Source organism: Lasioglossum baleicum, chromosome 13 (assembly GCF_051020765.1).
Source record: "Lasioglossum baleicum chromosome 13, iyLasBale1, whole genome shotgun sequence".
Taxonomy (NCBI): Eukaryota; Metazoa; Arthropoda; class Insecta; order Hymenoptera; family Halictidae; genus Lasioglossum; species Lasioglossum baleicum.
In genome coordinates, this window is record NC_134941.1 from 9,089,163 (window position 1) to 9,115,130 (window position 25,968).

The window sequence follows — 25,968 nt, forward strand, 5'->3', positions numbered from 1 at the left end:
CTCTATCAGTCGGATCGAGAGATAGAAAGATGAAAACGCACTTGATCTGTGTGTGTCCGCTGAACGAAGGTGGTCGGCGAAGAACGATGCGTCGTTGGAAGTAGTGTGTATCCGGTGGGCAGAGAGAGAGTGTCGCGAAGACGACGGAGTGTCACGACAGTAAACGGGTAAACCGGGAACGTAAACGACGACTACGACGACGACGACGATAATGACGCGTGTTCACGATCGAGGAAAAAGCTCTTCTCCTCTTCCGCGTTCTCGAGTCCTTGACGGAGGAGGAACCGAAACTGACTCGGGTCTGCGGCTCGCGAGAAACGCTAAGTCCTTCTCCGTCGGCGGGGGCCGGTGGTGGCGCGCTTCTCAGACCGCGTGCGTCTGACTAAAAGCCACCCCCTCGTGCCTTAAAGAACGCGTGTTCGGGTAGGGGCGTTGTCTTAGGTGGTGCGCGGTCGCGAAATTTCTGGCTGCCTCCGACTCCGTTTCCCGGCACGGTCGCCCACGTAAGAGGCTCCGTCGGCCAGGGTCCGAAGGACCTGGGCCCCGGCCCAGGTCACCCTCGGCCGGCGTCCAACCCTTGACCGGTCCTCCCACGGCCAAAATCTACCTCCGAGAGGACGAAAAACTGAGCCTTCCGTAGGACAGCAGTTTTCAAGCCACCCCTCTTTTCCTTTGCCCCCACCAGCGTCGGCCTCCCTTCGCCGAGGCGCGCGCTCTGTCTCCCCCTTTTCCTCGACGGCGAGAGCCGCCCCTCTCGCCCCCGCAAACCCCTGCCGCTCCTACGGGCCAGCAAGCTTTCCCTCCTCCGGTGGGTAGGGGTCTCTCGAACGCCTGTCGACGAACGCCGACGTCTCCGTCGGGGGTAGCCTCCGCCGCTGCTGCCCGAAGGGGTGAGAACGAGACCGAGATACCCGCGGACCAACAGAGACCTATAGATCTTTCTCTCTTTCCCACCTTTCCCTCCTTTTTCTCCTTCTCCGCGTCGTCGTTCCCCGAGTGTGCTCCTTCTCGTTCCAATCCCACGCGCGTCTCTACTCTGCCTTCAGCTACCCTCTCTAGCCTCCCACTCGAGAAAATTCTCTCTCCCTACCGACGGCGGCGACGGCGGCGGTAGCGTCGGCTGTGATGCGATGCGAGCCGCTCCGCAAGAACCCTACGCGATCTCTCTTTCTTTCTCTCACTCCTCCTTCTCTCTGTCTCGTCCTTGTGGCGCGCTCCGTTACCTGGATCGCCGATCTGCCACCCTCTCGCGCGACCCGCTCGGACCCGAACGGGAACGTAAACACGCGCTCTCTCGCCAGCGCCTTCACTTTTCGTCGACTTCGTTCTTACGCGATTGCCCTTGAAAATTTCGCCCACACCTTCCTGCTTCCCCCGACCCCACCCCCGGCCCCACCGGTTCCCGTCAACCACCTAGCCAACCCCCCGATGGAAGTATCCAAGCGAAGACGCAACCACCCCCGGCACGACAACCCCGTCACTCTGAAGTTTCGTTTCGAAGTTCCCGCGCGCGTCTTTCTCTCTTTCTCGCGCGCACGTCTCCGTACGGTCGTTGTTGTTGCTGTTATTTCTCGTTGTACAACGTGCGCACACCGTGTCTCGTACGTGCGAACGTCACGAACCGACGAATTCGACTGACCGAAAAATTGCTGCCGGGGGATCCTGTAAGGGGGTGTACCGGCAGTCTGAGGTACGAATAAAAAGAAGGGGACCAAGCCGGGCGTCGTATAAAAATGGCCTCCTCCCTTGCGCTCCGTATGGCCGCACACGCGTGACTAACCGGCACGAGGGGGAGTGTGGGACGCGCTTTCTTTTTTAATCCCTTCCCACTGGATAGAGAGCCTTCCTGCACTATTTTCTTCCGCGCTTTATCGGACCATCGTTCACCGACTAGTTTCCGTTTTTTATTGTCCTTCAGACGTCGTCCGGCTGGCCCGTAACCGGAACTCTTTAATCGATGATCCCCCGAAATTTAGCGAAAGGGGTCGACGAATGTGTTCTTCGAGATATATTTCATCAGGTCCGAGGATATATGTATTTTTGTTTTGTCGGAATTGTTCGAGGCAATTTCGCCTCAGTAAAATGTTAGCTCGGGAGGGAAGTCTGTGCTTGTTTTGTTTTGATGAACGTTTATCGATGTGGGTGGGTGAGTAGATCGTCTTCGAGTAATCTGTTTAATGTAGAAAAGTCGTGATCTTTGACAACCGTTCTGCACTAGTGGTCCTTCGAAATTCAATTCTGTCTTTGAAACGCGAAATGGGTAAACAAAACGTCTCATTCAGTGTAAAAGTATGAAATCCCTGATTCTAGAAGGTCCTGTCTCAAACTCTTAATTTCAAGGAATATTCCAATGATCCCGAATAAAAGTATTATTTTTTCCAAGAAATGTCTCGAACGAAAGATGGATCGACGACCCCGAAGAGGACGTCGACTTTCGTATCCGCTGCTCATTTCGCAGCCTCGGCTGGTCGATGGTCATCCCGCTCGTCTTACGCACCCTTCTCGTCAAACAGACGCGGCCCCTACCCTTCGCGCTACCCCCTCCACAAGCAGACCGTCTAACGTGCGCACCCCACCAGGCTCGCGAGAGAGCTTTCCACCCCTTCTTCGGCCAACGTCTTTCCCCTCTACTGGTTCTTCCTTCATCCCTCTCTTTCCTCTCGCAGCTGTCGCTTGCTCGCTCGTTGCGAGCCACCCTCCACCCCCGCAACCATCGGATTCTATCCTTCGCCGGGCTTTCCCTTCCTTCGTCCGTCCGCTTTCCATCCCCCACCAACATTCGAGCGCAACAACCCCCACGCGCCGCATTTTTACGCTGGCCTGCTCGTTTTTTCCACGTGTACGCCACGTGGAGGTGTGAGTCGAGGGCGGAGAAGCGCGCCGCGTTTTTTTCTCGCTGCAACCCCCACTACCGTGAAGAATCCACCCTCTGCAACTACCTGCCACGAGGCGCGCGCTCCAGGTGGACCGCGAGAGCGAATCCACCCCCGAAGGCACACGTGTACGACCCGATGATCGGTCCGAATCTATCCCAAAAGAAATCATCATTGATCTTAGGCGACTTACTCGTGAAACTATGAAAACTTGTCCCATCCCAGAAGCACACGTGTGCGAGCCGAAGACCGTTCGCCTGTGGAAACCGCCCGGAAAGGGGATGTTTTCTGGGCAGGGACCGTTGGCCTTTCGCTAATGTTCGGAAATTCATGAGCTGCATCGGAAAGAAGTCGCACACCGGTGAGATCGAGTCGGCTCGATAGATCGAGGCCCGATATCTACCGGCGAATCTGACAGATGTCCGTAAACGTGCGAGCATTTTTCGGCCACGCATCTGCATAAACACGCGAAACAACCGCGCCGTGGTGTGGGCGGAAAGAACGGCCTGTACCACGATCACGATCGAACTTCCGGCCGCGACAGACTGCTACCGAGGTACGGGTTTCGCCGAGGAGAAAGTACTTCCTTCCTACTTAACCCTGGCAATGCGATTCGATGAGTTGAATTGCCGATCTTCGACATTGTTTTTCGATGACGTCTCGGATCAGCCGAACTTTCCTTTGTTGCTCGAAACTGTCGCCAGTAGTTGATCTTCGAGATTCGGAGATGAGATTGGTGAAAATGGCGAGAGTGGATCGAGACTTTTTACTATTTACTTTTTGGTAAATGGAAGGAGACAGAATAGAAAAAATTCTGACGACATTCACGAATCTAGAAAGTGGACTAGAAGCTACAGAGGTGGTCAAGGGAGCATCGGGGACTATCTGATTGCATGATCAAGACGTACGCATCAAGACACACATTAAAATGTAAGAAACAGTGAATTCCACGGCACAGTTATCAAGAATCTTATCCCAAGAGAACGATGTCCAATTAAAACACCGATCGCAGATCTCCATCTTCCGCGATCAAATCCAGCCAGCAGTCTCGGTCAACAAAGCATCAGTAATCTTGATAGGGATCAACTACGCAGAAAGTCGCAGACGATCGAGGAAGTTCTTAGGTCACCGGAGGATGTCGATCGTGCAACATAGTGATCGGTGATGTACGATCGAGTGGCCGGTTGCAGACCGTGTTGGCCGAGGTTATTTTTCAAGTAGCCGGGCTACTTGCATGGGGGGAAGAAAATACGCACGAATTTATGGACTGAGGGCGATAAGTGCGCCCGGGATGGGTAAAAACCGGAGGAGTAGGTGGAGGAGGTTCGAGGAGGTGAAGGTGGAGGGACGCATTGGGCAATCGAGGCTCGTTTTAAATTACAAATGAGTAGCGGCAGGGTGAAAACAGGTGAGAGTCGAGGCCTCGTTCACGAAGGGTGGGTGGGATCGCGAGCCTGCATGCGCACATATGCACCGGCCACCGAGCGACCGGCCAATTGCACCTACTTGTACGTGCACACGTTCATGTAGCATTTTAGATCCCAATCCCGATCCCGATTCCCCCGATCCCGATCGGCAGCTGGAACCAACCGACACAGAAGAAGGATGTGCGCCAGTACAATATCCACGAACACGTGTCTGTGCGTGTACAGTATACATGTGCATACTCGGCACGGAACCGCGTCGAATCGAGTCGAGCCGAGCTCGAAGTCGGTGCATACGACGTGCACGTGCACTTGCATCTTGGCCAGGCCGCGCCGGTTGTGTGTCGGCGTGCGATGCGACTCTCTCTCTCTCTCTCTCACATTCACTCTCTCTCACTCTCCTACTCTTCCCGTCTTTGAATTCTCTCTCACTCTTTCGCTCGGTGAATCGACTCGATCGACTCCCCTGATAGAGAACGCACCGCTCCGCGTAGGAAGACATTTGTCTTCCGACCCTGATCTTGCCTTCTTTCTTTCGATTGTCCGCCTCCTCGCCCGAAACCAGACCCTCCTCGCTCTTTTCCCTCGACCGGTTCGAACCGTTTCCTCGATACTCTTTGAACGACGCGCACCGTATGCAGGCCGTACAAACGATTTTACACAGCGATTTCATAAAGCGATTTTACTCCTTGCGATTCTTCGGGGGGCAGTCTTTGTTGCTAGCTTCTTTGTTGAACAGCGACTTTGCCGTGGGCTTGAGAAACGGGTTTGAAAGAGGAGAATTTTCGGGCCGCTGATCGTGTGAAGCCACCTCGCAGCTTCATCCCCGAGAAAACCACCCCGTGGTGAGGTGACGCCTGGTGGCGAGTCGGAGAACGAGGGTCGAACGAGTGCAGAAAAGGGTGACTCGTTCCTTAGGTTTCTGTCCCGGCTAAACTTCGGTATATCGATCCCCAGGAACGTTATAGGATCCTATTCGATGAGAGAATGCTTGTATTTTCTTTGCAAGTCGCTTTAGGACGGTGGGAGATTGAAGATCTTGAACCAGAGCTGACAGAAAAGTAGATTATAAATTGAGAGAAATTTTAGGGAATTGTTGTGGGTGATTAATATGTTAGAAACGAAACAAAAAGCGTTGCTGAATGTATGTCCGCGAATCACAAGCATCTGGCAACTATGGAAGTGTAAGAAAAATTCAGTGCAATAAGATTTTCATTCGACAATCGACTGTTTCTCTCTGAAACGATTAATGTATCTAACCAGATCAGTCAATTTAATCACCCAATGCAATTGAGGAGGCCTGAACAAAAGCAGTTGTTGAAAGAACTGATGAAATGCAGTCATTGTCACGTTTTACAAAAATTATGACACAGAAATCGACCGGAATCGGTTTCCGCAAAGCTGTTATTTAGTGATACTGGTTTCCGATTTTGGAGGATCGCGATTGTCGAAGAGTTAGGCTTCCGTCGAGCAGAGTACGCTTGCATTCAGAGCGTCATACGAACCATCGAAACTGCAATCCGGATTAAGAATTCTAACGGTAGGAGTGCTCGGCAGTAGGATGAAATGAGCGACGCGTCCGGCGCATTACGCAATGAAAGAAACAAATGAAGCTTAATAGAAAAACTGCCCGCGCTAGAAAAACCATTCCATCGTGTGCGCTTAGTACAGCTGCAGCAGAAAGTGCACGAGATGCACTACCCTTCGGAACGAAAATGGTCTGTTGGAGCTGCGAATGAAAATTTCGGAATACTAGCTTTTCCAAGAAGACATTATTCGCTTCCCTAAAAGAAACAATCGATAGGAATATTTATCAGTAATTAATTTTAAATAATACAATGGTAGAAAACGAGGAATGGAAAAATTCCCTGTAAAATAGAAATCTCGCTGAGGTAGAACAAATAAATTTTTCAATCACTGTTTGGCTAAGATAAGAGTCGTAGGTTTCTCACAGATAATTTCTAATAAGAGAGATATGTTGTTTGCTTTGCAGATTTGATGAAAAACAATTAGGATTGAGTAGGATGAAGTTAAGAAAAATGTTAAGTGAAATAGCTTGAAGTGACGTGTTTAGTCACTCTTTGCTCGAGATAAGGAACGCCTAAGCTCGTTCTACTTGTCACTTGTATTTCTAGCGATATTCTTAGAGGTGTCTTTCATTCGTACATTTCGGAAATTCTATGAAAAGAACCTTGAAACAAATACTTTCGGAATCACTGTTTAGTCAAGATAAGAATTTCGCAATGCTCTTCCACCGCTCGCGTACTTTTTTACGCAATATTTCAATTCTATTCCCTATCTGTGACACTTGTTAAACAATCGTGACGGAATACATCCTTATTGTACTGTTTTACGGAGAAAAACATTAGAAACTTTATTAACAATTCTCGGGTAGATACCACAGAAGAATTACAAATCCTCCTTCCAAAAAGAACGATCATTCTTTCTAATTACCTCATCCCCAATGATCCTCCATAAATTAATACTCTGAAAAGTGGATTGGAATCATCAGGATTGCTGGTACATTTTATTTTTCCGGAAGCTCATTACGACCGGTGTTTGCAGAAGGAGATTCAATCGCGTCCGCGGCAAACGAGCCCGGGTTCACGGTGCGTCGTGTGGAAGCAGCAAATCAGTGGTGGATAAATGATTCAAGAAAACGTCGGATTCCGATAAAACAGTGGCGTGCGCCCACAAAATCCCCCCCTGGAGCTCATGAATTTGTCAATGCTGTGTACGCGGGGGTGTCGGCGGGGGTCCAGTCAGTGTTGACCACGATCAACAAAATCCGCGCGATGTCCACCGTCGAGCGTCCATTCGGCAAACATCGTTTCGTCCACAAACTCCGGTCACAGGGATTCGAATTTAATCGAAAATTTCAACAATCCGACGGCCAGCTTGTCTCTCTCTCTCTCTCTCTCTCTCTGCTGTGTATGTATGTATATACATGAATATCGGGATGCGACTCGAATCGGAAGAATCTCGCGGGGGGGATCGATTTCCTGATGGCGCGCGGGAAAAGGAGAACGGTTTTCCCGGCGCGGACCGTCTATTTCCTATTAATTCATTCTGTCGGAAAATGCGTTGGCTCGTGTGCTCGCTCGTTCGCATACTCGCTCGTACATACGTTCGTTCGCGGGCTGCTGTTCTGTTTGCACTTCTGTGTCCCCTTCGGTGTGGGAGATCAAAGTGTCGGACGAGGCCGAGGAACGCGCGTCGCTCGCATTTTTCCCGACTGTACTCTCCACCGGCGTCGTTGTCTCTGTGGCTATGTCAATAGGAGCCAATCTAAGTACATATGCACACACAGAAGAGTGGATGTAATGCGGCGCGCGGTGCACGCTGCATCGTGATGCAATCGTGCCTCGTGCCTCTCGCACAGTTTCGACATTCTCTTTGCCCCGCGCACAAAGTGCGGCAACGAGTGCCGTGGCAGAAAATTGATGCGCTTCGATTCAGACACCACCTCGCGCCCGTCTGTCCGTCTGTCCGTCCGTCCGTCCGTCTGTCTTCGCGGCTGATCCAAAGATCCGTGGATCGGCACCGGAGATCCAGCTGACAGGGGAACCCAGACACCGAGGAACTGTACACGGCGATCCGATTTTTTGTCTGAGGAGTTGCTCGATAAGATAACGGCCACGTAGCCAGGATCAAGGTGACGGCGATAGCGGACGACAAAGTCGGATCGAACAGGGTCGCGAATCTGACTGACGTTACCAGGAATTTCTAATTTTTCTCCATTCAGTTAGCTTCGCTGGCTTTGAGCCTGTTTAAATGACGATCTCTGCTGATATCTATCACTTCGCTGGAGGGTCTAGCTTTGAGGATTACAAGGAATCGGTTACTAGACTGATGACCCTGCAATAGTTGCAATTAGTTGCAATTTTTTTCGATTCTATTAGCTTCACTGGCTTTGAAGGTAAATAGGCATTTAAATGACGATCTCTGCTGATATCTATCACTTTGCTGGAGGATTTAGCTTTGAGGATTACTAGACTGACGACCGTGTCTGTCATTGTACTACTGCCGTCGTCACGTGGACTGCGAAGTGGTTGCAGTCAGTTCCAATTTTTGGCGATTCAATTAGCTCCAACAAAGAACTTGGAGTCTAAGCTTTGAGTATAGTAGTAGCTCGTTCACTGTTCTGATTGATGATACTGTCCATCACTCCAGCAGTCAGAAAGCATGGAAAGACAGGCTCGATTAGATGAAATGATTGTTGATTGTCGCTAACGTCAAAGATTGATTTTAGATAAAGGTTCAGATTGAAAGTAGGAAGAAGTCTTCTGATGATCAACGATACTATCAATCATTCTAGCATTTAAAGAAGATGGGAAGACTGTTTGATTAGGTGCAAATGGCTGGTGACTGTTGCTGATGTCGTAGATTTAACAGTCGTAGGAAGTCTTCGAGCATGATGATTAACAATTCTGACTGTCAGTCTAGCATTTATAAAGTATGAGAAGACGGGTTGGATAAACCTTGAAGTTCAGTTTTGAATGTTTTCTCTGGCAACTTTAGGAGATTCAGAAGCATGAGTCTTTCGATGCCTCACTTGATGATGTTACCGATCATTGTAGTATTCAGAAGATGTAGAAACATAGTTTGAGTGTCTATTTACTGTCGTTGATGTCATGGTTAAATTTTGATCGTTCTGGTTTATGACAATTTTAAAAAATTCAGACGTAGAACCCTTTCCAAGTTGCCACCAATGATCTCCACGACCCATTAAATATAGAAATTTTGATTCTCTAATTCAAATGATAAAAAAAGCCGAAGACTTGGTTGAGAGACACTTCCCTATCCCAGATACGGTAGCTAAACTGTCCAAAGAGAACAAGTGCTCGCTTCTTTTATATCCATGGTCAGTAATGCTGACTTGGTAGTTACAATCAACGACACAGTAATATCTATGTCACTGGCAACCCAAGAACTGTCTGGAGCTGATTGTGTTCTCTAGTTTGCTGTAACAAGAAACTCTACAAGTTTTAGCCACCATTGAATATCAAATATTCTATAAATATTCCTAACATCGACAGTAATCCTCTTTCTAGAATTCAGAGACTTCGAAAAAATCTTCACAATTCCACGAAGACTCTCTACGGGAACCCTGACCACGGATACAGTCCCATCTCAACAGGCAGGAATCACGAAGGCCCAAGTTCTAGGATACAAAGTGTAGACGACTACGAAAAATGCTAAGCTACAATAATTTCACGAAGACTCTCCGCGGGAACCCTGACCACGGGCAATGTCCTATCTCAACAGGCAAGAAGCAATGGCGGCCTGACTTCCAGCGTTAAAATCCCGGGGAATCGAAAAGCCGAAGAGCGCGTCGGTGTGCGAGGAAAGGTTCAGCTTCGTGCAGCATCGGGTTTCGTTTAAAATCCGGTGTGCAGTCGTCATCGAGCGACGGTCAACGACCCCCGCGATGATTCGAGCGCGCTCGCACATAGGGGGGCGAACAACGATGCGATTCTTCGATCGTGGCCGCGAGTCCAGGTTCCGATTCCCGTTATTTCGCGAGGGTGGAATAAAAGAGGGTGGAGAGTGGGTTCGAAGGGGAGGTCGAGGCGTGGGCGGCACAGCAGGGTGGGCCGTTAATCGCGGCAAATGCGAACGGTCTGGATGGAAATAGCCGGTCGGTCGACTCTGGAAACGATCGAGTCGAAAGTTCGGCGATTTTTTCAAACCCCCGTCGAAACGATAGGGGGTGGGTGGGTGGATGGGCGAGAGGGGGACGCTGATGGTAGAGCGCAGCGTGTGCGAAGCGAAAACGCAGCCCCCGTTGGCCCCTAGTGATGGGTGGGGGACGAATTTTCCGTGGAAATCATCGACGTGTCCCGGGTCATCGACGAGCTCGAACCCGGAACAGGGAACAGACACGCGTGCGAACGCATGTGCACGTAGATATACGTACACACGCACACATACACGTACACACCGGCGAGTCCGATGGGACGGTGTGGTGTAGGCCGGTGTGTCTCGTACACCGGGGTGGTGGTTCCCGCATAGAACGCCGTACGACGGCCTCCCATTGGCCGGTTCGGGGGTGGCTCGCTGCAGTCATCGATTCAGGCAGTCATTGGCTGACTCGGCCCCGGCCGCCATTTTGAATGACTCCGGGATCAATACGCGGGGTGTGGAAAAAAAATGCATGCAGGCGGCCCGCCACCCTCCTTCGCTCGCCAACCCTAGCTTGTTTCACTCTCTCTCCCGTTCCCTTTCTCTCTCTCTCTCTCGTACCCGGTCTCCCTCCCTTACTCCTCGATGCCCTCGCACTCTCCAGCTCACCCCTAGCAGTTCATGCTACCGCCGACACCGAGTTGCATCGCCTCCTCTTTCCACCGAGGGGCACCCTAACGCCTTTCCGCCCCTGTCCACCACCCCCTGCTGGCATTCCCGGCGCAACAACGCCGACCATCGCCGAAGCCCAGCCAAATGGGATGATAGACTCTCGCTGGCTCGCTCACTCGCACATTTCTACACGTAAACCATGCAGTTACCCGGCGATGCTCGCGTGTATGGAACGCGGGCGGCCGCTGTCTCCCTCTATTTCTCTTTCTCCCTCTTTCTCTGTCGCCCAACCCCCCGGCTTGAAAATCATCGAAAAAATGCCTGACGATGCCGCGCCGTTCCCGGTGTGCCCCGCTACCATCGTAACCCCCGCCCGCCACGACCCGCCACCCTCTACCAACCCTCCGCCACCGTCATTCTCGTTCGTATTCGTACGTGGATACCCGCTCGCGTGTTGCGCCGAGCCGCATGCAACGTAGCGCCGGTTTTCAAGCCAGGCCTTGCGAAATAGGAAATTTCAAATCGAACCCCTGCATACCCGCCCTCCCTCTCTCCGACCCCCTCGTCGCCTGCCACCCTTCCGCCACCCCTTCGATCATCGGCTCCCGGGGCTGGCAACGGTGCGTCATCGTGCACACAGAAAATAAAATCATTTCGAAGCGGCACAGGCCGCTCCCGCAATTTTTCTCTCTGCCACCCCCTTTGCAAAAACCACCCCACCCCCATGCAATTTTTTCAGTCCACCCCCCCCCTTGATAAATCTGCACGGATTTTCGCTGATCCCACGTTTCAACGATCGGCGTCTACTTTTTGTCTCTTCCGTCGCGATTTTCCTCTCTCTAACTACCCCCACCCTTCTAGGAACCGAGAATAATGAAAATTTCATATGATTCTAAGAGATCGAAATTTTTGGAGAATGATCGAGTTAGGTGTCGAGGAGTTTGTTTAACAGCCAATCGACCGATCGGCCGGCCGGCCATCAACTACGCGCCGCTTAATAATCTGCGAATTATAATGATAATGCGCGTAATGGCAATACTACGGGGCCACGGTAGCGATTACCGCGTAGTTGCTATGATTACGGACACTCTCTCGCGTTTAACCGATTTACTGTAATAAGTGTTGCGCGCTGCATGCGCCGCACGCACGGAAAGCGTACAATTACGGGAGGAGGCGAAACTTTTGTGGCGGTCGTTCGTTCGGCTTGGGTGTGCCGGTTTCCGCGAGGGGATGCGAACCACGATTGTCGGGACTCCTGAGACGATTCGCGAATCTCCGAGACCCGATCTAACGACTCTTGAAACGATCTATTACAGAGGAAATTTTGTATCGATGCAAGGTTTCGCGAGGAATTCGAAATCTTTCGGATCCCTTGATTTTTTTTTCTCGTAGCTGGAAAACACATGCGTCATGCAAAAATGGTTAGTACAGTTTGTTCGATGAGTGTTACTTACGTTTGGAACCGAACTAATTGAAACAAGGACATAAGGCTTCTCTTGGTAGCAACGACTTTTAGATCACATTTTTAGTTATTAAGAATTTTATCGTTTTTTTTCATTTTTTTATCGCGCGTTTAAAATTTACGTTTAAAATCTAAAGTTTCTCAAAACTTGTTAAAAATATACTTTAGTCATATCTTTACAATTTACTTTGTTAGGCGTCTAAAGTGTATTTTTTGTATTATTTCTTTTTTCCCTTAATTACTCTTGTTTCTCTTTCCCCCCTGTTTCCTCCTGCTTTGTTCCGTCGACAGTGTAAGTAATAACTCTTCTTCCTCTCCTTAAGGCAATGCTTTTTTTTGTTTCATTAAATTTCGTTACTTCTCTCTCTCTCTCTCGCTCTCTCGCTTACTCTCTCTCTCTCGCTCGTTCTTTCTCTATTTTTTTGTGCTTTTTCTCAATATTTTTTTTCTCTCTTCCTTCAGTTTCCTTGGTTTCCTTTTCTTCCTCTTCCTCTTCTTTTTTCGTTTCTTCGTCGTCTTCTGCTTCTTATTCTTCTTACTTGTCGAAATTTCGAAATGAGGAACGCTCGAACGAAAGCTTGGTTTCTAATTAATCGAGTCCGGTTTCGGCAGAAACTTAAAGAGGAGTTGTTCAGACTTTGTGTTTCACAGACAGAAATCGGTGCGTGTGTTTCGGAAACGGCGAAATTAATTTTTCAATGAAATAACTATGACAACACATAACAACACAGTGCGACGCGTCTGAAACAGAAAAATACCCGAGGGGGGCTCGTCGAGTAAATCCGCTTCGTACCCTATTGGACGGCGACGCGACGCGACGAAACGATAACCGAGCGGATCTACGAGCGGATTCACAGGATCGAGAGACCGAAGGACCGAGAGAATTCTCGAGAAGCCTCGACGACCGCAGATTCCAATCGGAAACCCCTAATCGCCCCTTTCCGGAACAAACCCCCGAAACAGTTCAATATTTGAAGATCGATACAAAGAAAGATAAAATTAAAGAACGATGAAAGATGATTTTATAATCTGCGATCATCGAGATCACGGGGCGTATCAAGTGTCGCCCCCTTCCCCCGCCCCGGGCCAAGAGGGTGAGAAGCGTATCGGATGGTCGTCGCGAAGGGGTTCGAATTTCCCGCGGGACGAAAGGAAAAACCTCGGCTGTAAGAAGGGGCCCACGTGACTCGAGGAACGAATGAGCGTCTTTGCTGCCCCCGCCGCGACCGCCCCCTCGCCACCCCCTCCAGCTCCTCGTTCCCCTTCTAGAGAGGCGCGCGGCGTCGCTCCTTGCGCGTCGGTGGTAAGACGCGTCGGCACGCTGTCTCCGTCCTCGTTTCTCCCGCGGGCTCTCCCATCGTTCGTCTCTCTCCCAGCCTCTTTCTCTTGCCCGCTCCTCGTGCTTTCCCGGACTTTTCTCCCCCACGTGTTCCTCGCGGCTCGCCAGTGTCTGTTGGTGCGTCGCGGGACGGTGATCTTGGGCCGGGAACCGGTCTCCTTCTTCCTCGGTCCTCCTTCAATGTCCTCCTTCACCTCTCTCCTTCTCTCGTCCTCTTTCTCAAACGGTTTCCTTTCTCCCTCATCGAACCCTCTCGCGATCACCACCAGACGCGCCGCGACTCCCTTTCGCAAGAAAACCCGTGGTCCCCTCGGTCCTTCTTTTACGACGCGGATCTGAACCCTCCCTCCCACCCCCTATCTTTCTCTCTTCCTTCCTTCCGTCCTTCCTTCGAGAGTCTCACGGTATACCCGACGGCGCGCCGCGACGCCTCGCGACTTAGGCTCGCTCGCTCGTCCGCACGTAAACCCGGCACCCGGCACGCGAATCTCTTAAGGCCGCGCGCAATTTTAACGAAAACCCGCTACGTTTTCCGAAATTTTCGGTAACCTTTGATAGAGGCATTGCGAGCATCCCCGTGTCTGAGTAGCAACTGCGCCGTGGCCCCGTGCCGGGCACCCCCACCTCACCTCCTCGCCGACTCTATCGCACCAACGGGCCACCAACCCTCTCTCGGACAACCGCCCCTCGACCACCCCCTCAGCAACCCCTCGGCCCTCGCAGCCTCTCGCTCCAAACCGAGCAGCCCTCTCGGCCGGACCTTGTCCCGCTCGATGGCCCGCCCGACCACCCCCGCTGCAATCCACCGCCTCGCCCCGATCATCCTCTCGCCCATAAACGACCGATCTGCTAAACTGCCCCCATGCGCTGAAGCGCAGTGCGAGAGCCGCTCGTCAGCCGAGTTTGCGTTTTGCGCTGCGCAAACCCGACACCCCGCCAGGTGGACGACCATGTACCGTCATCTCGCACGCTCCACGATACTACCAATGCGCTCCGCTCGCTTCCTCTTTCGCTCGTTTTACCGTCCCGCTCCGGCTCGACACTTTTGCCCACCTTCTTTCTCACTCGGACCCATCGAGAAACGTCTTTCCGAAATTGCGCTTTTCAGGGCTCAAGGAGTCTTAGAGATGATGCGCACAAGCTCGTTAGGGGATCATTTAGGTTGGGTCTGGAAAGAGGGTCATGCTGAGAGAAGCGGGGTGCAGGGAGATTTGTTTTTTCCAGCCAAGTCGATGATGTTGATGATGGCTGCTCTTTTGGCGGACGCCGAGCGGCGACCAGCGACGCGTGGCTCGTTTTATCGATTGTTTCGATTGCTACACCGAAACGGTGATTCGGCTCCGACGTTTTACGACGATTCGTAATTCGGCCTCCGGGCTCGACGACGCCTTCCTACCTTCAGCGTTCTGGGCCCCGGGAAGATCGGCTCTTGTAATACTTTTTTTCCGTACATTTTTCTTTTGTCGATGATGGTGGTTATGGAGATGGTTTGGAGAGTCGCGAAGCCCGGGGAATTGCTTCTGCTTGACGTTTTGTTTGATGCAAATTTATTTTCTGGTTGCGGCATCATTTGTGAAGCAATGCGCATGTTTTTACGAATTGCGAGACGACGAAAATTGTTTCTGTTCGGTCTTGAGTATTTTCGCAAATGTGATTTCAGGTTGGAAGCATCAATTAAAAAGCAATACGCATGATTTAGTTTCAACAACGCATACAATTCAGGTTTTTAATTTTGCATCTCTTCAGTATTATCGAAACCTTTATTACTAGTAGTATATTTGTTGTTAACTCATATACTTTTTTAAAAATTCTTCTTAGTTAGATTTCTTAATTTCTACAAACTTGTTGAAGTTCTATGTCGCGGTGGGTAGATACGGGCGTTAAACAACCCGGTACAATTAAAAAGATTAAATTAGTTGGATCCAAAGCATAATTTAATTTTATTCAGTTTAATTTGAACTTTAATTGAAAGTTTAAATTCAGCGAGATTGAAAATTCAAATTTAAATTGGAAAAAGAACGGGAGATATTGAAACGGCACCACCTTCCCCTTAAACTGGTTATTCAATGGAATAAAATGTGCAATCAATATTAATTCTATCTTGTGAAAAAATAACGAGAAACTTTCACTTATTTATTCCATTCAGTGTGTAATACAATTTTGTGCAAGTTGCTTCGCGGTGAATTATAGTTATTTATTGTACGAGGGTGTGGGTCAAATTTCGATTTAGGTCTTTGTGTTTATTGTTACATTAGAATAATAATTTTGCTCATTCATAGAACAGGTGGATGCAATTAATGCACGAAGTGCGAAAATCTCTCATCCCTTCTTCGTTTTCACCCCCAATTTCACCAAATATTTGAACAGAATTCTATCGCGGCAGAACTCGTTCAAAAATCAATGTACTAATCCATTCGAAAGAATTTATGATCAACCTACTGACGTCATTATCGTCAATTTTTATAAACAATTATTTATTCAATTTTACATCGAATTTCCCAATGTGTTCAAATAATTTAATAATTCATTGGAAACTCTGGAATTTATTTTTCAAAAGAATTATATTTTCTACAATTATTCAAAACATTTAAACAACATTTCATTGAATTAAAAATGTCTAAAAAATTCATAGTACTATCATGTATATTCAAGCACTATCATCATCTCGATTTAAAATATCCTAAATAATCGCTCAGGCAAATCCGTCAACTTTCCAATTACCCCACAAGGGTGCCCAACGTCTAAATTTTGAAAGAACTGCCATGTTTTCGTCCCAAAAGCCCCATCGAAAGAGGGTGTACAAGCCCCTGGAGGAAGCCATTGTTGACCCTGGGTGGTTGTTTGATCTGCCCTAACATCGAGTCCCGGCGACAGTTCGGCCATCGAACTCGGTCGCCACTGAAAAATCGAATTTTTCGAAAATTCTGCTGCGGACGTCGCGCGACAGTTTTCGCGGCGCTGACTTTCCGGCTGTTTAGGATGCTTCGTTTCCACGATAGAGCGGTTTGTAAACGATGAGGGGTGGCCTCTCTATCACACCCAATAACGATTCGGAGGCGTTATCGCGGCTTTACATCCCTTTGGCCCCGGCGTGACAGTAAGGTTAGCACGCCGTTGTTGCGTACACGCCAGAATGGACTTCACGTTCACCATCACGTGTATTTCGAATCCCGGCGCCGACCGCAACTCGCCTCGTCTCCTTTATGAAGGAACGCCTCGTCCTCTCCCTTCAAGAAAAACTCTCAAAGAAAAAATTCCCCCTCTCCTTCTCTCCAGTTTTTAAAAATTCATGTAGAACCATGTTCAGTGGTATGGACAGGAGACGTCCAGAATTTGCGGCGCCCTCCGTCACTGAAGTCGTGATTAGGTCGAAGGGAATTAGGTTGTATATACCTTGAGAATTCAGGGCGGAGGACCTCAGCGTTACCTAAACGTTTACGTTCCTCAGGCTAAATACCTTCTATACCGGCGGAATTATTCGGTGCGGCCACAGAGAAAGTGAAACTTGATTTTCTGGTTTTGCAAAGATGCATTTTGAGACATTCTTCAATCACACTTAGAGTCAGTTAAATTACGTGCATCACACGCTTAATAAATAGTAAGTAGTTCTTGCGTAAACATATAAACAAATTAATCATCAAATATAAACAAGTTACATCTTCTTTTTAATTGACTGATTCTCCAGACTCTGATAGTTGTTAAATAAATGTTACTCGACTTTTTTTCACAATTTTTACCAATCCCCTAGGCTCAATTTAATCTTAATTACTGCTATGAATGGTACACCTTTCAGAAAGGATTTATATGTTTTTAAAAACTTGCGCGAATATCCACAGTGTACCAATTAGCATCGTACCAATATCAGTTTCTATTGCCATTAAAGAATTTTTCTTGTTAATTGGATGCAACCTGCCAGTCAATTTGATTCGCAAAACGTTAATGTAATAATTGCTCGACTGGATAAGAGTTAATTGCAGTTTGTAGGTTTTCATTATTTCTCTGTAACTGTATCTGCTACCTGTAAACGGTATACATGTATTTGTATCAAGAAGCAGTAGCAAAATAATAGCAATGATTAATCAACAGAAAAACAATAATACATTTTCCCACCCTTAGTCTGAAATTCTTGCTGTGGAAAGTTGTTCTTAAGAAAAATGAGTCTAAAATGTACAACAATTCTCCATGTTACAAAAGTGAAAAATTAACGTCGTAATTTCAAAAATGTCCCCGAAGTTAGAAATCGTTTTACGATTTGGTTGTCGATAGATAGGAGGGTAGTTCGCGATGCTCGTTTTAAAAGTGTGTTCCTGGCGAAGGATAGTGGATTGGGGGAATTTGGTTTTCTGAAGAACTGTCGGGAAAGTTTTCGGAATTCCGGCGGCGGCGTTGCACGGAAGATTTCGCCGGTTCGTCGTGGCAAATAGCGATCCGTGGGTGTTAGCGCGACGCTACGTGCCTCCACGCCATCCCAACGATAAGGTTAACATAACATCGTTGCGTACGCGACGTAACAGAGTACGTACACCGTCGTATTTCGAATCCTAGCGGTGACCGCAGCCCGCTCCATCGCGTTTCCACGGGGGTTGATCGACAACCCCCAGAACGGCGTGCCTCGCCTCTGGAAATTCTCGAGCGGCATTCCCTAGCGCGAGCCTTTCGACGATAGACCAGATCTTATTACGATTGCTGGGCTACGCGGCATACCTGCGAATCGTTATGCAACCGCAAATTCCGATTTTTTTCTGTCCTTCCCTATCCACGAATTTTTCGAAAAAATCATTTTTTCAATTTTCACCGGTTTGCTCTCCCTCAATTACACATGACTAAATACACCCAATTAAATCCCATCTTTTCAATACTAACGTCAAAGCCACAAATAAGATCATCAGAGGCCCAGCTGAAAATAAAAATTTTCCAGAATACTTTCTGCCGATCACAATCCGTATCCAATTAATAAATGCACCCGATTACTTCCCGTCCCTTGAATAATGACCTCGAAGATCCCAAATAGATTGTCGAAAACATTTATCCAGGGGGGGTGTCTAAATTCAATAAGATCGAGTAAACAGATTTTATTCGTCTTGAATGGCGTCTGCGAGGCTCCACAGGTCTCGGAATCTTTCGCACCCTTTTTTTTGCTCTCGGAGGAAGCAAAAGGGTGCACTCTTCCGAGAGGGAAGGAACACTTGGCAGAGGGTTGGCTACCGTTGAAAAGAGCGACTCGACCCTCGAGCCACGTCTTCGATGGCGGTTCCTCGGTAATTGTATCGATTGTCTTAGAACGACACTGTCCCCGACCGTTGAGCGTGTTCGAAAAGGTGAATGCGGCTGCCCAACCCCTGACAATATTCTCTTCTGGGCCGACGTCAGGGTTTGACCCCCTTTGTTGTTCCGTTCATCGAAAAATAAAAATTCCTAACCGGATGAAAGTTTGACCTGGATCTTTTTGTCGACCGTGGGGTGGGCCAAGGGGTGGAGGGGGGTTCGAAAGAAGACAATGGGCCAGGAAATTTGCATACAAGGTGCCCCGTGACACGTGGTGCATCCACGAGACTCTCATTCATCGCGAAAGACGCGCCAGAAGAAAGGAAAATTGGATTTCGACCACTCTCTCGAGCTAGACTGCTCTAACCCTCATCCCTCAGCCAGAGATTCGCTTTTTGTTCTTTCTTTTTCTCAGTCTTTTCTGATCAGGGGAGGAAAAGTGGATCGGAGTCGACGAGGAACGGGGATGATGAAACCGTTCGACGCTACTCTCCCCTTCGACGACCCTTCGTCGAGGATAATCATAATAAGGACAGAAGGACCGGTTGACCAGCGGATAGAACGGCTGGGGATAAAACAATCGGGCCTGATTTTTTGTCGGGCCAGCTGCAGAGGACCTCTGTCGAATCGACGGATTCGAAACCGCCAACTGGACCTGAGGACATAGCGGTTCTTTCGCGGACAGCAGACCTTTTCGGATTGTTCACCATTACCCCTCTAGGGTGGCCATGGGACGCGAGAATGATGTGCACGATCGTCTGTTGGGGTATGAATGGCTCCACTGACGATGGGTATAGTGATCAGACTGCTGGCACTTATGAAACTGTATAGCGTTGTGCAATAGCTTTATAGCTCCACGAGGTTACAAGCTAAAATGAAATAGAAGAGTTTTCTAAAATTTCTCGAACATTAATTTTGATACTTCAGATCAAACTAGACCTAACCATAGTCACCGAAAGACAAATCGCACCCCAACCACAACCAAATCCGAACAATAGTTTCGCCGGCTGTTATTTAAAATCAAGAAAACAGGAGCGAGTCACGGAAGGACACCCTTTTGGCCGGCCGCCTAATGATCAACGGCCGCAAGTGAAAGAGGAGTCTCCAGAGGGAGGCTGGGAGGCAAGAAGAAGAGACGTCGGATGGCTGACTGGTCCTGGGTAATTAGTAAAAACAAAGGAGAAGGAATCGGGGAATGGCCGTCTAAGAGGGACATAAGAAAACCGGCGCGCGAGCCGCTCCGATAAAATCTAAATGAGAAAGTAATCCCTGGAAGTCGTCGGGCTAACGACGGGCTACCCGAAGAGGACGATGAGGAAGAACTCGAGGAGGAAGAGGAAGACGAAGAAGAAGCTGGAGGGGAAGAGGACGTTGAAGAGGAAGAGGGAATAAAAAGCAGCTGAAGAACATGGTAGACTTTCATTATTTCTCTGTTGCTTTATCTGTCCTCATCAGTGACTATTCTCGCATTTATGTCTAGGAGCAACAGAAGAATATAAAAATAGAACCGACAAAAAGGGCAATCTAAAACTCGAAGAGGACGACGAAGAGGAAGCAGAAGAGGAAGAGGGGAGTAAGAATGAAAAGCAGTTGAAGAAGAGGGCCGGAAGAGGGCTGGGAGTGGAAGGTATGGAATGGTGGCAGGAAAGCAGGATTTCGGGCACGCGACTCCTTTTTCGCGGTAGGTCATGGCACCTGGGTATCCTCGCGTGGTCTTCCCCGATGTAAACACCTATCGTGCGATGTGACCTAGCAGCGCTATTGGGCTAAGCGCGAGCTTAACCTAACCCAACCCGGCGAGTCGACACGACACGACGACGGCACACGCTGCCCGTGCCGGTGAGCTCGCGCGCGGGCGCGATCTTCAACGAGGAATCCCGCGTACGTGCGCGAGTGTGGGTGGGTGGCCCCTATTGATTCCAGCCGGTGAAAATAACGGAATCTCGTGGCGCGCTTTCGCCAACTTCCGCGCGCCCTCCACGTTGCTAACCAGCCGTTTTCCAACCCCCGGCCGAACCAGCGGGGGTGGAAACGCAGTGGAACGCCGAGCCAGACCCGGCCGCCCGAGGTAATCAAATGAAAACAAAAATCACCGGCCAACCTCTCGCCTCGCCTCTTCTCTACCCAAGAAAGTTACGATCCGAGCAGCAACTTTTACCTTTTTCGACCGCAATTTGCGGACGATTCAACCGACAGATATTCTTCGAGCGCTTCTTCTTCTTCTTCAATCCCCTTGCACCCCCACCGATGGACACTCCACTTGGAGATGTTGGAACCGGAGATGGGATGGTTGCTCCTCGAAGTCTTTTTTCTTGGAAACTCTTCGTGGGGTGGTTCCTGTAGAGAGAGTGGGTCTCTGATTCTTCTTCTCACTGTTAGCGCTTTTTCTCCGCTTCCTTTTTTAGGGTGGTTTGGGGTAGAGTTGGAGTTGGTTTGAAGGGATTGCGGTGGATATAAGACGAGAACAGGCATGGGAGAAATCCAAAGCTGTGTGAGCACTGGAGTAATGCGAATAGCGGAACGCAGTGCTCACTATTCTTTGGTCCAGTAGGAGGTGGATCATGTCTCAATTTTGAGTCCTAGAGTGTTAGGTATTTTTAGTGGGTATGGGTCCGGTACATTCGAGAGTATCGTGTCGAGCCGCACACTTTTTTTGGGGGGATGTTAATGCGTAAATGCATTTGTTCCTAACAGTCCTTAAACTTTAAACAAAAAAAGAAAAGAAAGGGGTTGTTGTGGTGGTTTCAGAATATTGTTTGAGCTTCTTTGTGAGGTCTGTTGAAGTTTTGAATGATTGTGGATTTTGTGCAATTTATGTAGCTGAAAATCTAGGGAAAAGACGCTACATTATGTAAATTATGTTTTGGGTATTCAATGGCGATTCTGTTGCACGTCGACGAGATTAGAAATAGAGATGAAGGTCACAATAGGTATTGTTCGACAGGTGTGTTGAAATATTTATTAGCATTCTTCCCAATTCGAGTGAAAATGAATTATTACGTGACACGGGAGCAATTAGAGATGAATGTTCGATCACAGTATCATTGTTGCTGAATTGCTTGATAGCAATAGTAATGTTTGTTAGAAATATTGATTAGTGTTCCCTAAATTACTAATGAGAGTGGAATATTCTATTGATTGCCGGGGCAATTAGAAATGAATATTGAATTATATACGGAACTATGCTGGGGTAAACTGTTTTAACAGAGAGCAAATTTTGCGTTCGAAAAAGTTCTATGTTGTCCGAATTAGTTGATTATACGCCGATCTCGCTGACGTTGCTAATACATTCTTTAGGACGTTGTTGAACGGGGATAATGTTGCTATCGTTATAATTCGATTTAAGGGAATAGGTCACAGTAAAAACTGAATTATATTATACTAATATCAATTTTAATAAGCAGGTCGATTTGATACTATGGGGTAAATCGAGTTGGAAAAATGAAGAACAAATATTAAATCCACTTTAAAAAAAAGGGATTCGCATAAGGATCCTCAGTACAATCGTTACACTTTCCACGTACAAAAGTGCACTTAAAATCTCAACATAGATCCCAACCCTTTCAACAACCTCCAATCCTGCCTTTCCCATTTCTACCCCTTCAGAAGAGTCCCAGAGCAGGTACCTTCGCTACCTCGACCCAAACGGTCCACCCTCGCACCAAACAAACCCGCGAATGTTTCAACACGGGTCACGGTTAAGGGCAATTCAATTAACCCTTTAAAGAAGCATATTTTCACTCATGGTAGCCGTGGCTGGATCCGTTTAAGCCCCTATCAATTTTTCAAAAACATTTCGGAACACATTAGCTAAATTCAACAATTATTAGACTGATAATAGCTCTTCAGACCCTAGTAAATTGAAGACACATTGCTTCAAGATCTTCATCAACCTCTTATCAGTACCAAACAGTCAAAGACAAGAACACCGATCTGATCATTCAAATAATGAGCACTCAGACGAAACTTTTAAACGTACCCTCCTCAAAACGAGGGCAAACGAATTTCTCGCATGTCTTCAGGGTGTCGTCGATCATCTATCGGTCCTAGGGTGCTGTCGGTAGCCCGTGGCCGGGACAAACGAGCAAATAATCCTGCGAGCACCGCGGGCAGGCCAGATGTCCATTCTCCAAGGTATACGCGTAGCATGTGGATAATCGGAAGAGCAGCGGCGACCACGCAGCATATGCCGCACTCGGCTCCGTGAGCAGCAGCTGCACTCTTCGAGGCATCGCGATTACTATTACTACACAGTGTAATCCCGCATCTCCGGAAGGGGAGGGCCCGTTATCATGCCGGGATTTCACCGGGCCCCAACGTCCGGCCCCGTGATTCCTTCGTGGGGCCCCGAAGTGTTTCCATTTCCAGTCGCGCGTTTTGCTTGGCCTCGTTTCTTGCGAGAGCCCGAGGTCACACAGTCGTCCTCAAAAGTCCTCATTGTTCCAGCCTCTTCCCTTTGTATGAACGTGTCTGGCCTGTCCTCCAGCTCGACGGGACAAAAGGAACGGAAGAACCGGGGAAAAAGAGAACCGGAGGACCCAAGGAACGCCATTGTCCATAGACCTGGACTTGGACTGCGAAAAGTAAGCGCGAACTAATTTCTAGGTTCTCTTCGGCTCTTTGACGATAGGGGATGCGTGAGTACTCGCTGTATCCGCTTTCGCTCGGTGTCCTTCAGCTCGCTGACTGATCACCTATTCAACTGCCATGATTTTTGGATGGTGCCTGTGCTAGGGAGCAAGCTTTTGTTGTTATCTTTGTGGGGATCTGTGGTTTTTTTAAAGTTACTTTTATGTGTTGAAGATTCCATTTTTGTGCGCTGAATTTTTACGAATGTTAATTAAAATCGTATGCTTAGCAGTTCTTACAGTAGTCAGATTGATTTTTGGGTATCCAGAGATTTAAATCTGGTAAATGAATGGCAGCCGGGTTGATTTGAATGCGTTTTTAGTATAATATAGTGTTTCAGCGAAATATTTCACATGTACTTTGTGTATCTGTGCTAGTTCACCGGAGAGGGGCGAAAACAACCCTCGAATTTAGGGGATGGAGAATATGTTCGATGAAATGTTTCGAATACCATTGATCAGCGTCGAAAATTCGTGCACGTATGCATTGTGCATTTTTAGACAGATTTTTAAATAGCCAATTCAGAAATACAGGCTGGTGTTCGGGAAAATTGTATAAAATATAAAATGTTCTAAACACTAGTATACACATTCACGAATTTTTTTGCAACGTATTTTTATACATTTTCGTGTACATACAAGCCGTAATGCATCACTCAAAATATAAATAATTCGTCATTGTAACAAATATTGCACATTTTTAAATCGACTTTTCGAAATCTGGATACATTTCATATGCAATAATATCGACTGCAAATGACTAAATTAAACATTCTCGTTGCAATTAACGATCTCCGAAAATATTTTATCAAACTTGTCATTCATTCGCAATTTTGTGTTCGTTATTACCTTGTTTTTCACCACCTGGATGTGAAGCGAAATTTATCACCGATATAAATAAATGCAAATCGAGTAGTTTTGCGAATGGTGTGTGACACTTAAGCTTGCGTCGAAATCGGTTTTACTTTCGGTGTTAGAAACATTTGGAAACCGTCTCTAAACTAGTGCCACACGACCATTCGGTTCGATTTATCGATTATCGCCGAAGAGACTATATCCTCCTCTGTAGGTACGCATATGGTGTATCAGATACCTATTAAGTACCCGCAACATTATTCACGCACACATTCACGCCCGCTTTGCCGTTTTACAGGGAACAAACGGTAATTGATCTGCTTCTTCAGTTACCACTTATTCTATTCTCTCTACAAATCATCTGAATACACTTTAAAAGTATATTTACAAACAAAATTGTACATTTTTTACGTTCAAAATTTATTCACTGTTATTTTCGGTGACTTTGTTAAATTTTCCAGTCTCATCCTCGTAAATCAATAGCAGTCCGGACGCAAGAAAATTATCAATCCATTTCTGCACCTTTCGCAATAAATTTTATGTCAACGAAATAATGATGGAACGGACCGAACAGGTGATGATCTAATGGGACAGGTTCAGTGAATAATTCGCATGAAGAAGAATTTTCCTGTCCAAGGGACGAATGATTTACATAATCATTTCTGCAGCTACAGTGGCACCTTTCTATCACTATAAATAATGCAATTCAATGAAGAATGCAATGTGTAATGCAGCAAGGATTTTTAATTACGTCAGAGGTTGGGAAGACTTCTAGCAACTTTTAAATCAATGCTGTGAAATTGAAAAAGAATCTATTATTGATTCATGGAAAGTTATCCTATTTTTATTAATAAGCACTGTTACTTTTGCTAAATTTATTTAGATACAGAGATTGTGATCTTAGGAAAAAGAGACAACATAGGTGCATGACAAAAATCATGCACTTCTTCTGCGTCAAGTTAATAATAAGAAGACTCGGTAAAAAGACACCTCAGGAATTTCCGCGGCTGATACCCTCCAACCCCGGGTCCGTGGATCCTCTTTCCCCGGTTTAGTGGCAGGGGTGGGAGACAGGTCGGAACAATAGGAAAACTTTTTCCCTCGTAGACGTCGCGCGACGGCGAAGAAGAATCGCGGCGCTGATTGCGTCTCTCTCTCTGGTTTGTTCAGTTTTTCGCGACACGGCCGCCACCGCCAGGGAAACAGTCTGTGCAATTCCGGGACGATATTTCGGCCGGTGAGTTCGCAGCAACATGTTAACTTTGTTTATCTATAAAGTGCGGCCGCTGATTAAGTCGCCGGAAGAAGTCGGCTGGGGTCCGAAAACAGAAGGAGAACGGGCGAAATCCCGGGCAATATTTCAACGGGCCGCGATGTAAAGCGGGCAAAGCGCAACTTGGCGGCGTCTTATCGCTGCCCACGACCAGAGAGAGAGAGGGGGGAGAGGAGAGGAGAGACACCGACAATTCTAATGAAATTTCCGCGCGCGCGCGAAGTAAGTTTTAAAAGTGCAAAAGTGTCCAAGGGGACAAAAGGAGGCAAAGAGGGAGGGAGAACGCTGCCGAGATTTAGGAGGATCATAAATCGAGGCGACGTCCTCCTGCCGCGAAAATCTCGAGATTAGAGAGCCCACTCTCACTCTCTCTCGTCCCTTTCTCCCTTTCTCTCTCGAATCGGCCTGACGAATTTCTGAAAAGACGCGGAAACCCTTTCGAGACGCCCCTCCCCGACGAAATTCCGCAAGGACACTCGAGGGTCTATGTCCTTGATGTGGAGATTGCGTAGATTGTGTGCAGATCTCATTGTTGTACATCTTCAATTTTTT

At 47.9% G+C, this 25,968-nt stretch overlaps 1 protein-coding gene across 3 annotated transcripts in view; it reads right to left on the reverse strand.

The window, feature by feature from the left end:
• LOC143214837 (uncharacterized) overlaps nucleotides 1-25,968 on the reverse strand; it is a 41,971-nt gene that overhangs the window by 2,614 nt on the left and 13,389 nt on the right. The window contains exons 1-2 of one of the 3 annotated variants that reach the window (XR_013010231.1): nucleotides 13,945-20,761; nucleotides 12,049-12,797 (exon numbers count right to left, since the gene is read on the reverse strand). The exons of 1 other annotated variant lie outside the window; for it this stretch is intronic. The gene's annotated coding sequence lies outside the window, so the exon portion shown is untranslated. Of the gene's footprint in view, nucleotides 1-12,048; nucleotides 12,798-13,944; nucleotides 20,762-20,818; nucleotides 20,998-25,968 lie in introns of those variants that run through there. One more of the 3 variants, XR_013010230.1, reaches the window with a different exon arrangement.